Source organism: Aotus nancymaae, unplaced genomic scaffold (genome assembly GCF_030222135.1).
Source record: "Aotus nancymaae isolate 86718 unplaced genomic scaffold, 86718_ANA_hifiasm-v0.15.2.pri h1tg000030l, whole genome shotgun sequence".
Classification (NCBI taxonomy): Eukaryota; Metazoa; Chordata; class Mammalia; order Primates; family Aotidae; genus Aotus; species Aotus nancymaae.
Window position 1 is genome coordinate 15,144,282 of NW_026988443.1, and position 15,120 is coordinate 15,159,401.

Here is a 15,120-nt window from a genome sequence, read left to right on the forward strand (position 1 = left end):
ATGACAGAAAGATACTAAAATAAAAGTTATATGGAATAAGATTGCACAAGAATATAGAAAAGCCATAGTCTTGAGTAAGAGCAAAGTAAGTAAGAAGATTTTGAAAATATTTTATTGTATTCTGACTTCTCCAAAAGAGAACTTAAGGATGCTGTTACACAATAGTCAAATTGTAAATGAATAGAGAAGGTAGGAATTGATTCTAGCATCTACAGATAAGACCAAATATATTTGTTATTACCAAACAGTGGTGTGACTGTGTGCTTAATTGGCTATCTATAGTCAACTCTGAAAATCTATCCCATATCTCATTCCCCATTTCAACTATAAGACCCAAAACCTAGTTGGTATCCAATAAATCATTGTTGAGTGATAGAAAATATATAAAACATTGCATATTTTCCCAGATGTGTGCAAATTACCACATTGCCCACATGTTATAGAGACATATGACAGCTTCCACTTTCACTTCTCACATCCCTCAGATGCACAGTTTTTGCTTTATTGGCTTCAAACTCATATTAATGCCATAAAATCAGCCCTAAGGGGACTATTAGGCTCTAAGCATTTCTCTGCTTCAAATGTTATATCTCCATACTCCTTCATCATTACTTCCCAGTGTCTATTATTTTCAGAATTTTCTGAAGGCAAGATTCTTGCCCTCCTTCTCTGTCATTTAGACTTAATTTATTCTCTTAAAAATTGCATTCAAGTCAGAACCAGTTATTACTAAATGTTACGGTTTGTTCCTTTTCTAATGTTTTTCCTTTGTTTTGTTTCTTTTCTACACTTCTTTTTAGAGGAGCCCCTAAAAAGATTTGCCACTTCATTTTGCTCTCTCACTCTTAAATCCTTTCTGCAGTAATGGCAACTAGTGATCCTATTGTTCTGTTTAAGTGAGTTATGGAACAGACGGTTTCCAACATCCCAATAATTATGTACATGATTAATTGTCAAAAGAGTCTTTATTTTAATGGACTAAACTTAGCCTCTTTGTAATCTTTGTAAAAAAAATCCTACATTATGCTTTCTAGAAACAATAAGAAAAAAATAAATAAAATGACTCTCTTTCCTGCATGGTAGAATTCCACTATTTGAAGACAATGCTTATAGCATACTTTTTCCTCTAAACACAATATGGTCCAGATGACAGGTATAAGTTCTTGATCTCTTGAGAGTTATATATCCTTATGTCAACCCTGTCCTCTGTTTCATGGAAGTTTAAATCAACCACCAATATTTCTGGAATTTAATGTGTTAACTGTATTCTCAAAGGCTATCTATGTTTGGGGTTTGTGTTTCTATATACAGTTATTCTTATCCTAACCTAATTAGTCAGGATAGGAAATTTAGCAATTTCTCAATTCCTTGATGCCATTTAATGCTAAAAATTGGCAGAACATTGAAGATTCTGGGAATACAGTAGTGTAAAGGAATGTTTATTTCTGTTTTTCAATAATGTATTCCCTTGAAACAGAACACTTAACATTCCTGTTCTTATGCTGCCTTTTACCATCTTATACTCTCTTTTTCATTGATTAACTTTATTCTATGCCCTTCCCAGTCTCATTGTTTTCTCCTTACTATACTCTTTTCTCTGTTTTTTCCCTTCTCATTGAAATTCTGGGTAGATTCTCTCTCCCCGATCTCTCTGTCACTCTATCCCTCTCCGTATTTACCCTTTCCTTTTCTCCCTCTCTTTCTTCTTCCTTTCTCTTCTGTCTCTCCAACCTCTCCACCATATCTCTCTTACCTTACTATTAGTTCTAGTTTATAAATTCAGAAAATGAGTCTCAGAGAAGTTAAGGGACTTGTGCAAGTTCACCTGGTTAGCAAGAGTAGGATTCATACTCTGATCTGTCAGCCATCTATTTTTATTTAGTTTGACCTTCTTAAAAATTAATGTTGTTAAATCTGACCTATGATCCTCCTTGTTAGACAGTAAAAGCTTGTTGAATTACATATTTTATGCTTTTTGGAAATGTGACCAATGTGTAATGGATACTGTTAACAACAAATTGAATAAAAGGTACACCTTTAATACCAGAGTGAATCAGGGTAAGCTACAAACAATGTGATAAATCACTGGAGTCATCATTATTAAATTAAAGCTTTCCTAGTATTTGATATATGGATTACCAATCAAACATACATGTGTATTTTAATATAGTCTATCGCCAAATGACGAAACGTGAAAATAAAACATTGCACCCATCATTGTTGCATTGTTTTTAATTTTGAAAGTAACTGATGTGTTTACTTAGAAATAAAATTGTATTAACCCATACAAGCTTATACATAGCATAGGGCTACAGTGAAGCATTATATAATACACATTAAATTCATAAATATTTTTACATGTGTCCAGATTGAAAGTGAAGTGTGGGGTGAAGTAATCCCAGAAATAAGGAAGCTATGAGTGGAGGAATCATAAAAATATGAAAAGAAACACCTTTCAAATTATTAAATGATTCCTAAACTGTGCATATGTAGAGTGAAATTTTAAATAAATTCAGTAGGCTATAATTTAACAGTTTCAGCAATTGCCTTTTAACTTTGTGCTTTTAAATTTTGTACTTTTAAATTTTGATGTAACTTGAAGCTTACGGGAAAATTGTAAATCCTGTATCCAGATTCACCAAGTGCTTTTATCGCTCTCTGTGCATATGGATATATATGTAAAATAAATGGTGCACATATAAAACCAAAGCTGCATGATCTAATTATATAAACACACATTATTTTTTGGTGTGTTTGGGAAGTTGTAAATATCATACCCCTTTTTCTCTAAATACTTCATAGTGTAATTCCTAAGAATAAAGATAGTATGTTACATATGCACAGTACTGTGGTCAGAATTAGAAAAATTTACATGGATACAATGCTATTATGTGCTCTACAGCCCATATTTAAATTTTGTGAGTTATCCCAGTAATGTTTTGTATATTATTTTATTCTTAAGCCAGGATCCAATCCAGGATTACACGGCATATTTAGTGTTCATGTTTCTTTGCTCTCTAATCTGGAACAGTCCTCCTTTGAGTTTGCTGACTATGAGAATTTTGAAGAGTATTGGAGAGTTACTGTAAAGAATGTCCTAAATTTGAGTTCGTCTGATTCCATTTAATGATTAGATTCTTATATGCCTTTCTGGAAGGAATGCTGCAGAGATAGTGCTGTATCCTTCTCAGTGTATTTTATCATAAGTGCATGATATCCGTTAGTCCCAATGTTGGTGATATTAACTTTGAGAATTGGGTGCTATAGTCTAAATGTGTGTGTCCTTCCAAAATTCATATGTTGAAACTTAATTCCTAATGCAGCAGTATTAAGAGGTGGGGTTTTGGGGAGGAGGCTAGGTCATGGGAATTCCACTCTCATGAATGGGATTAATGTCCTTATAAAGAGATTTCAGAGAGCTGCTTTGTCTTTTTGGCCCCTTTCGCCATGTGTGGATACAGCAATAGCACGCCATCTATGGAGCAGAGAATGAGCTCTCACCAGACACTGAATCTACTAGCTTCTTGGTCTTGAACTTTCCAGCCTTTATAATGGTGAGAAATAAAATTCTATTATTTATAAATTACCCAGTCTAAAGTATTTTGTTATGGCAGAAAGAACAGATCAAGATACTTGGAGTGTCTGAGTTATATCTACCGTGAAGTTACTATTTTCTCCTTGTAATTAATGAGTCACTTGTGGACAGATACTCTAAAAATATTCATTCTCTTTCTTGACAAAGTATCACTCAATAGTTTTAGTTCCATTGATGATTTTCCAATGTCATAATTTCCTCTGTATTTATTAAACTTTAGCAATAAGTTGAGTTTTCTTTTTCATTTATTTGTTCACTTATTTATCTATTTAATTTTGAACTCATGAATCCTTTTTTTCCTCAATGAGTCATAGCCCATTACTCTTATTATTATTTTTATGTCCAAATTTTCTTTAGTTGTTGGCCAGTCAAGTCCCTTTAAGCTGGTTTCTGTGTCACTTGGATATGTACTTATCTTTCTTTATATATTCCTTACTTCAAGGCATATCAAGAGTATCAAGTTTATTGTTTACTTTCCTTGACTCAGCCTTGAATTCAATCTTTCCTCGAAGCCACCTTAACTTAGTTTAAAGAAGGGTTGCACTTAGAAAACTGAATCTGAATGCTAGCCATCCTTTTTTCTAGGGATATGCCATTACTTCAAATCTCTATAAGATAAAAGAAATGGACAAAATATGTGTGTGTATTTTTATATCTGTATTTTAAAATTATTCTTTCATATATTTTTCTATCCCATTCTCCCTTGCCTCTCCCTCTCCTCTCTCTCCTGTCTTTCTGTCTTTCCACTCCAACCCTATGGTTTGATATTATTCCACAGGTCACTAAAACTTCATTCATTTCTCTTTTACTTTCTTTTTGTCTTTATAAAGTTGATAAATGTCTTTCCATTTCTCTTTGAATTTACTGATCCTTTGCTCTACTACTTCCACTTCTCTACTTTGCTATTAAGACTTTCAAATGAATTATTCACTTCTGATATTAACTTTTCCATTTTATTATGTTTTTATTATTTCTCTTTTACTGTTAAAAGTCTCCACATTTTCACTCATTGTGATTACTTTTGTTAAAAGTTATTTATATACTTATAATAGCTTCTTTAAAACCCTGTCTGAATTTAAAATATCTTTGTAATTTGGGGCAGCTTCTAGTTCTTTCTTTCTTTCTTAATTATAGGCTATATAGTCTTTATTTTTGTATATATCATTTGTTTCTCTTATCTCACACTAAGCATTGTGATTAATTCCTTTTAGAGTCACTGGATTCTGTTATTTTCCTCTGCAGAATATTTAATTGGTTAATTAACCAGTTAAACTGTTTAGAATCAAATCCTAAATTTTATGGTGGCAATTGATGAAATTGTTCAATTATAGCTATTGCTTTTGTTTGAAATTTCACTCTGCATATGCACAGTTTAGGAGTCATTCAATAATTTGGAAGGAATTTCTTTTCACATTTTTATGATTTCCCCTCTTATAGCTTTCTTATTTCTGGGACTACTATATCCCAGACTTCACTTTCTATCTTGACTTGAAAGAGTAAACTACAAAAACCTTAAACATTTTCAGCTAATGTCAGCATTCTCCCACATACAGAAATCCCCTTTGATCTTTTAAAAACAAAAGCTGATGAAATATAATTTAGGCAAAACAAAAGAAAAATATTACAAATGAAATCAAGAGGGAGATGAAATATTTCAGATTCCTTTGTTGTAATGCTAAAGCCATGGACATGTACCTTTTCAAGGAGAACAAAATTCAACAGTAATCATTGGTATTTATACATGTAATATTCTAATTGGATGCTGGAAATCTGTTGGATGATAATAATACTTGTTGGGAATCAATCTAATAACAATGTGGACTAGTACATCTTTTTATAGGTTTGTCCATACTCAGAATAGAAAAATTGAATGACATTAGATTGATGAGGTTTCTAGAAGACTTTTTTTTTATTATTTGAGATGGAGTCTCACTCTGTCATCCAGGCTGGAGTGCAATGGGGTGATCTCCACTCACTGCAACCCCTGCCTTCTAGATTCAAGCAATTCTCCTGTCTCAGCATCCTGAGTACCTGGGATTACAGGCACCTGCCAACACACCTGGCTAATTTTTGTGTTTTTAGTGGAAACAGCATTTCACCATGTTGGCCAGGCTAGTCTCAAACTCCTGACCACAAGTGATCCACCGGCCTCAGCCTCCCAAAGTGCTGGGATTACAGGCGTGAGCCACCACACCTGGCCAAAGCCATTTTAAATAAAATGAATTTAAGAATGCATTTAGGAATACTGGAACATTTAATCTTTTATTTTAAAATGTTCTCCTGCACATGGAAAGTGATACAGAATGTATGCATAGTTTTTGCTTCTCATTTTTCTCTTGCTGTTTTTCCTTTTACTCCTTTCCTTTAGCCATTGTAGATGTATACTCCATTCCTTCAACATTCCTCACTTCATCCTGGTGCTAGTACCACCTAAGATCTCCCAGCTAGCACATGGCTGTGTCTGGACTGAAGCTTAGCTCTCCTAACTTTAAGTTATGTGCAATTCCTACTACAACTGTCTCTTATTTTACCTCCTCTTTTGGGTATAACTGATACAAATCCTTCCCCAACAAAATGTTTCAGGCAAGAACCCCAGGACAGAACACCAGCAGATAATCTCTAGTTATACATGAAAATGACTTAACTTCCACTACATCTTGAGATATGAAGGAGGAAATTATTCAGTAGAGAACCTGCATGCTGCTGGCTCAGTGGGTCTTTTACTCAATATTCATTAATTACTATAGCCTGGTGTTATGCTGGGCACTGGGGAGAAGGTGACAAACAAGATTCAGAGCCTATCTTCATAGAGCCCCCAGTCTAGTGAGGCTTGTGACAGATACCATTCTAGAGACATAAAATATACAGTAGACCAATGATGGTAAGAGTAACTCTAGATGAGTGATTGCAGATGAATTCACAAAGGCAATGCTGTTTGCCCTGCATTTGTCTTGTGTAAAGAGCCTAGAATGGCTTTACAGTCTAAGGGAGACACTGTGGTATTTTACTCAGACTTACCTTTTAGACCAAGGAAGTTATCCTTCCATCTGTCTGGAGTTTTGGCTGTTGATAACTTACAGTGGAATCTCTTTCTGTTGCTTGTGTTCAGCCAAAGAAAGATGATTTGTTCAAGACCACCCCTCCATGCCCCCAGAGAAAGACTATATCAATGACAGGTCAGTTTTGGCTATATAATCCTGATTTCTTTCCTTTAATTCAGAAAAATGCTAAATGAGATTTTTTAAGGCCTCTGTTTCAATAGTTTCACAGTTTAACTTCTCCTGCTGCCCAATTTTACTTCTCTTACTCCTTTCAGCTATTGTCCCATAGACAATGCTCCAACAAACTTCCTGTAGTCCAAATATCCATCTCATAATCTGTTTCCTGGATAACTTTACCTAAGACATAGAGAAAAGGAATTATTTGTTTAAAGTACCAAGAAGAGGCAAGAGGCAGTGGTTAAGCAGGCACAATGCATGGATTTGGTGGGGTTGGAGGGAGGGACTTAATATGTGGCTAATAGAGCAGAAGGGAGCATAATGACCTTGCTGGGGAATTCAGAGCTAATCTTGTGGACGCTGGGAGGCCACTAAGAGTTTTTCTTTGTTGTTTTGTTTATTTGTTTGTTTTTTATGGTACATGACAGAAAGAGAAAGATCAGTCAAATGGCCATAGGGGAAAAAAAACACAGATAGTGATTTATCTTAGCTCTGTTTCCTCTTCTATCATTAGAATTTTTATACTAAATTTTGTGTCTCATTTAAAAAATACTTATAAAAGATGAGGTAGTATGTGCAAAAAAATGAGGTCATGGCATCTGCTATCAAACTTTAAAAAATTACCTCTGACTCAAATTTTAAGGAAAAAAGTATTTTAAGGCTCTTGCAACAGAGAGAACACCCACATGGTGTGTCTTCCAATCATGGGTAATGAGATGGGTTTTATAGGTGCAATGAGGTAGGCTTTGGTCAGGAAGATGTTGCAATCTTGCTGAAAGGAATTGTTTTCCTTTGCAGTTTGGCTCATCTTCGTGCATGATATCCTATTTTAGGAACTGTGAAACTGAAGAAGGAATTTAGAGGGAGAGGGTTCTTCTATTTTCTTGGGAGCAAGTGGGTTAGTGTAATCATAGAGCAATAAGTTTTGCAGGTCTTCATACTTAAGAGGAGTGAGCAAGAATTGGAAGGATGAATTCAGGGATCTTGAGAGTTAGAAATTAAAGGATTCTTGGCAACTAGATGAGGAAGATGAAGAAAGAGAGTTATGGATGACTGGGGGCCAAGAATGAGTTGGGTTTAAATGACTGGTTTGCAAGGAAGTGATGATTCTTAACCCTGATGTGTAGTGATGCTGGAGAAGTGGTGATTCTTAACCCTGATATGTAGTGCTGCTGTAAAAAGCTAATGGATTAAGCTAATGTATTGAGTTTGAATTTTCTGTGTAGCAGAATGCAGCAAAAAAGGCGTGGCACACTGTTTACTAGCTCTTGGATCTTAGGAGAGTGACTTGCCCTCTTGGTGTTCTGAGCTAAAAAATGAAGACATGAAAGAATACTGACTTCAAAATGATGTTAAATTTAAAATGGAATCATGTACATGAAATATGTAATATAGTGAGAGCTAGAGAAAATAAGTGATTCCAACATACATATATATATGATCATTACATTCTGGTAACGAGTCTTTGACAAGAAAGTGAAATAGCAAGAGTCAAGGGAAATACCTATCATGGTAGCAGAACAACTTACTTGTAGTTTTGAGTAAAGTACACATAAATGCAGAAAGGTAAGTTTGACCCACATATTAAATGAAGTTTTATAGATGACCTCAGTAATGACATCAGATATTTTTCCCTATTAAAAATAAACATAATAAAATGTCAGAAAAATTTTTACTGAATCTTTTTTATGTGTCTTACCTTGTATAGGTGCTGGAAATACTGTTGCAAAGAGTACAATCATAGTCACTGCCTTCATAGACAGACTCAACGTACAATGTTTCTACCTTCTCCTAAATGTAATGATTAAGCACACGGGTAATTACATTAAGGAGCCAGCTCTGGTGCCTCACACTCCTCCTCCTGCTTGGATTGCAGCTGGGGAATACAAATATAAATTAGTACATTTATTGCCAAACACATAATAAGCACCTTTTGCATTCAGGGTACAGTACAAGGTACTTTGGAAGCTCCTGAGACAAATTAATCTAATATTCTCAAGGAGTTTCTGATGTACCATAGGTTAAATATATACACATAAATAATGAAATTACAAAGTAGAAAAATGTTCTACATTATAAAAGAGAAAAATTTTGCAGGAATATTGAGAAAGATGGGATTGTTTTTATTTGAAAGAAAAAAAGGTCTTCAGTGATATTTTTCCTGGGACCTAATGGGTGAGACATATTTGGATATGATCTGAAAGTCTTTCCATACACTATTTTCATATACTATTTCTCTTCTTCCTCCCTGGAGGAAGATTTCCCTCCATGGAAAGATTTCTGGATGCAGGGTCAGAAAGATCTGAATTCTAGTCCAGTTCTTTGTTTTTCCACTTACTTGTATCTAATATTTAGAATGATTATCTTCTTGCAAATTTTACGTTTTATTTTATTTTTTTTTTAATTTTACATTTTAATAAGCACATCTGTGCATTTTCTGTCTCTTGACTTCGGGAGGAACTACTTAGAATTCTGAGCTTCACTTTTCTCAATAGAAAAATGGGAAAATTAACCCTTCTTCATGTACATCTGAGGATCAAGTATGTTAGGGATACGACAGTCTTTTCCAAACTGTAAAACATCATATGGCCGTGTAGAGCTGTAATCAGAACAGTAATGTCCTGGACAAATCAAGCAACTCATTTCACAAAGTGTTGGATGACTGACTTTTAAAGCTTCAAGCTCTTAATACACTATTCAACACACTGAAAACATAAAGTTGTGAAAGGGGAAAAAAGAAGGAAAGGACAGTAGATTCTTTTAAGGGGACCTGAATGCCCATTAAAATGCATCTAGCAGAGGACATAAAACCAATGAGAAGGAGCAATTTACTTTTACTGCTGGGGCAGGAGCCATGCAACTATTTTTACTAACTACGGCTATTCTCAAGTCTATTAGAGTACCTAAAATATTTATGATCGCCGTGTCTGTGTGAAACACCGTCTGTTGCAAGCAGAAATGCTAACCTGTGTTAGAACGTGTTTGTTGTCATTTTCTTGTCTGATAATTAATACAGTGGAAATAGAGAGGGGCTGAGTAAAATCCTCATATAGCACAGAAAGGAAAGAAAAATGAGGAAGCCATGGCACCATGCCAGGGGCAAGAGCTTTGCCAATTTGGCACTTTGCCTACCTAGACTGGGGGATTACCCTCTAGTATATTAACGTATCAGCTTTTTAATTTACCAAATTATTTTCCAGATGTTTTTGGTAGAAAGGGACTTCTGGGCAAACACTTGAGTGCTTGTCAGAGAATTATACATTTAATATTACACTATTCATTACTTTAATTAATGACAGGGAGAAGTTTGCTTGAAGACAATTCTTAGCCAGACAAAAAGGAATGGTAATATTTTATGAGGTGAGGAAATTATCTTTAACATTGGTGAATTGAAATGTTCAGAAATTATAACAGAAAGAATTACTGGAAAAAATGAGCTGGATGTAGTGACATTTACTGTTAGACAGCAATTCTGACAAAAAAAAAGATCATAGGGAAAATTGATATTCAGGCAGCATGCTGTAAGATTAGGAAGAGCATATGTGAAATTAATAGGTACCATGCAGAAAAGGTCAATAAATAATAGTTCAATTAGAATTTGAGAATAGATGTAAAAATAGCATGGGATGCAAGTGACATCAATCCTCATCTCTGGTCTGTTAGCAACTTTGTGTACTAATGTTCCTGCTATCATTTCCTGAGTGCTCTCTCTGTGTCAGGCACTGCGCTAAGCACTTTACACAAATGTTGGAACTTGGAGCAACCATTTGTTATGCTCAGGAGAGTGAGGTTCATAGAATTTAAATCATTTGCTCAAGTACAGTGAGTAAATAAGTGGTTGAGCTATTCCACAGTCTAAGTTTTCAACTGTATTATCATTAACTTTCTAAATCATTAAGGAAAAAAGAAGCTAAGTTTCTCCATCTTTCAAAAGAATCAGCTGCCGTAGGATTTCTGGTTGGTGTCATCCACTTTATAATTTTGAGGTCTCATATTTCTACACATATTTATTAGTTCCTTCTCTCTGCCAAGCAATGATGTTTCACTTCAGTGTACTTATTAAGTCCATGCTTAAAGACACCTGCTGAATCCTCTCCATCTTGTCCCTTCTAACATTTCTAGCTACTTAGAAAGCCATCCTGCCACCTCAGCCTTCTGAGTAGCTATGACTACAGGCCATAGCTTTTTTGTTTCTAACCAAAAACGTCTGGAAAATAATATAATAGCATTTCTAGATACCACTTCAATTCAACCATGGTGAAAAAATCAGACATATATAGGTTGAGACATATAAAATTCTTTTTATAGTAGTTTAATCTCACAAGATATTAATTTCCCTATTGACACCCTTCTGATTTTTATCACAATGGTCAATTGCTGGGATCCTCTTTTTGTTTCTTTTTAACTGGCCACCACTTTGATAGCCTTCCCAACAAAACTGCGTTTTTTGGGTTTTTTTTTTTTTTGTTTTTTGTTTTTTTTGATTTTGAAGGTTTACAATCTTGATATTTACTAATGATGTGGGTCTTTTTGTTAAATAGATGAAGAGTCACTTTTTTGCCCAAGCTGGAGTACAGTGGCTTGATCATAGCTCACTGCAGCCTTGACCTCCTGGGCTCAAGCAATCCTCCCACCTCAGCCTCCTGAGTAGCTATAACTACAGGTGCACTGACTCTAATATATATGCATATTCTTTTAAGGGGACCTGAACGCACATTAAAATGAACCTAGCAGAGGACATAAAACCAATGAGAAGGAGCAATTTACTTTTACTGCTGGGGCAGGAGCCATGCAACTATTTTTACTAACTACGGCTGCTCCCAAGTCTATTAGAGTACCTAAAATATTTATGATTGCTGAGTCTATGTGAAACACTGTCTGTCACAATTGTTTTTCATACTCCTGGCCTCAAGGAATCCTCCTGCCTCTGCCTCCCAAAGTGCTGCAATTACTGGCGTAAGCCATCATGCCAGGCCAATCATGCAGATCTTGAGAAATGTGACTACTAGTGGGAACAGTATCCATGATAGAGGACTATTCCTTTTTGTAATAAATTAGTAGGAAAGCAAGCAAGACATCTAATGTAATGCTCACATAGTTATATTCCTATCGTACTTTCTTGACTAAGAGAAAAAGGATAACTAGCATGCATGACAGTGGGCACGTTAATAGAATTTATTTTTCACAGATATAAAAATCAAACATTATTTGTTTTACAGTAGAAAAAAATGTAAAAATGGGGGCTATACCTAAATGTGAAGATCGATATGATTCATTTCTCAGTCTTTTAATGTTGAACTTGTTCAATAATGACTGCCAGCCTCAGCTTTCCTTAGAGTAGTATCATGGACTATAAAATTAGTAAAACCCCAGACTCCATTCAGTCTGAACCAACATTATCAGTGTACACGGCAATTTACCTCTGTGTTCTACTTCCACATTCAAAGTCGCAGCCTCAGCCAGTGCTGGAGTTCTGCTTATATTCCTGGCTCTCCCTTCTCCTGCACACTTATCTTATCTTGCCACCAACCCCAACACCCACTTTTATATTACTTTTCTTATCTTAATTACTCTGCCTTTTAAAATGAACTTTTATTCTTTTAAAAATAATTATTGCAGCATTTGGAAAGAACAGCATAGAGTATACTTTATGATTTAAGGGATTTATAAGCAAAAATTTCCTTTTAAAACTCAATGCAGGAACTCTTTGAGCGTTCAGTTGCCTCATTTTCTCAGCTATGTAGAGAACACCAAAGATAAATGCTGCTTTCATTATTTAATGTGGTGCTTGCATATGATTTAAGTAAATACTAGAACTGAAATATTAGTTATATTTTAAGAAATATTTTGATACGGAATTTTGGGACATGAGAACCAACGTCAGGCCATTGTAATAACTTGACTTGTCATTTGGTGTTAATATGCCTAAAACACATATTGTCAAGTTCCAGAATGACAGTTTTTCTGCTAGGATTCCAGTTCCAACCTGGTCCATGAAAGATGACTACTATCAATTCCATGAAGCAATTAAGCTCCTCAAAAGAGACTCAAATACATTCCCAGGATAACATTTCATATTCGGTCAAAAATATACATGTATACTGAATATAACAGGAGCCACTCTCAGCTGATGAGTACTCTCAGTCTTGTCTGCCAGAAAGGACTGGACTATTTCTCTAACAAATTCACCTCTATGAGTAAAGACAGATCTTTTAGCATTTTAAAGAGACCTGGTTGCAGAGAATAAACTGCCTTAAAAATGTCCAGTTGGGAGCTGTTCTGTTTATCCATTTTTCTTTTCCCCAAACCTGCCTTGCCCTTAGTTCCAGCCATAGCACCTAGTTTTGTTTTTTATTTGTTGTTGTTATTGTTGTTGTTGTTTTTTGTTTTGTTTTGTTTTTTAACAAGAGTCTTGCTCTGTTGTCTAGGCTGGAGTGCAATGGCATGAACTCGGCTCACTGCAACCTCCACCTCCCATGTTCAAGTAATTCTTCTGGCTCAGCCTCCCGAGTAGCTGGGGTTACAGGCTCATGCCACCACACCTGTCTAATTTTTGTATTTTTAGTAGAGACGGGGTTTCACTATGTTGGTCAGGCTGCTCTTGAACTCCTGACTTAGTGATCTGCCTTCCTTGGCCTCCCAAAGTGCTGGGATTACAGGCGTGAGCTTCTGCTCCTGGCCTAGCACCTAGCATTACTATTAACAAAAGATGAGGCATTTAAAAAAATCAGTACAGTGTTTTCATTACCTATTGCTTCCTAACAAATATCCTCCAAACTTAGCAGCTTAAAACACTAAGCATTTATTATCATGCAGTTTCTATGGTTTGGGAAACCAGGGATGAATTAACTTGGTAGTTATGACTCAGGGTCTCTCATGAAGTTTCAGTTAAGCTTTTGCTCAAGGCTTCAGTTATCCCATAGCTCGAATGGGGATGGAGAATTTGCTTCCAAGATCACCTACACTGATATTGGCTGGCCTTCATTCCTTGCTGGCTGTTGACTGGAGGTCTCCATTCCTCACTATGTGTTCATGATGGAGCTACTTGGCAGGGCAATTGGCTTGCTAAGAGCAAGGAATCCAAGAGTGAGAAACATGAGAACAAGAAAGCATCAAAGACAGAAGCTGAAGTCTTTCACAACCTAATCTCAGAAGTGAGATACTACCATACACTTTGAATCACACAGACCCATACTCTAACATCATGGAGGGACTACACAAGGGTGTGAGTACCAGAAAGCAGGGATAATTGTGGGTCCTTGTAGTGGTCACCTTGCAGACAGGTGACCACAATCTCCCCTTTGACCCCCAATGATTCCTTTCCCTCACACATGCAATATATATGTATCCTTTCTCCAGTACCTCAAGTTATTCTATCAAGCATCAGCCCAAATTCTAGAATCTCATCCTCTATGTCAGGCCAGTATGTTGGAGGAGGTTGCTAAGGTTCAGAATTCTCGGTAATCCTTCCTGTATCATGAAAAATACCACATGTGTGCAACTGAGTCATTTTCTCATTCTGCTTCTTTTCAGTAGAAATTGGAGTATCTAAAAGTTTTTCATTTTGCGCTCTATCAACTCAGTTCAAACTGACTGTTTCTGCAATTATAGTGCTTGCAAAAAGCTTTGTGGGTCTTCTGTGAATCTTTTAAGGATCTATTTCATTAGCAAAAACAAAAACAAAAAAAAACCACACTCACAAATATCTCTAGAAATGGTTGCAACAGGAAATCATGAGGTATCCATCTTACAGTCCCGACTTGGCTGCTTCTGATTTTTTTTTTCTTTCCTAATTTTAAAGCATCTTTAAAGGGTGCCCATTTTTTTTCCCATTAATAACGTAAAAAAGACTTTATTGCCATGGTTAAATTCCCACCAGCCTGAGTTCTTTAGGAATAGGCTAAATGGCCGGTATCATCACTTAAAAAACTGTCTTGATCTTGATTGAATTTCTGTTGAGAAATAAAGTTTGCATTTTTTAGTTTTATCTTTTAATTCCATTTTTCTATAAAATATACTTTAAGTCCTCTCATATATACTCAGTATTAAGAAATTATCTGGAGTAGTCAAGTCAGTTAATAGTTTTAAAGATAGACTGGTGGATGGGTAAGTGGAGGTAAAGGGTGGATAACAGATTCCTGGAAACTTTCCCTAAGTACACTAATTCAGAGAATATTTTTTCTTCTATATTTCTCCAGACCATATTTGTACATACTAGTTCTATGTTCCCCTTTACGTACTATATTATATCTCTCTATTCACTGATACGCACTTACCTAGGACCTACAACTAAAATATACACCAAGA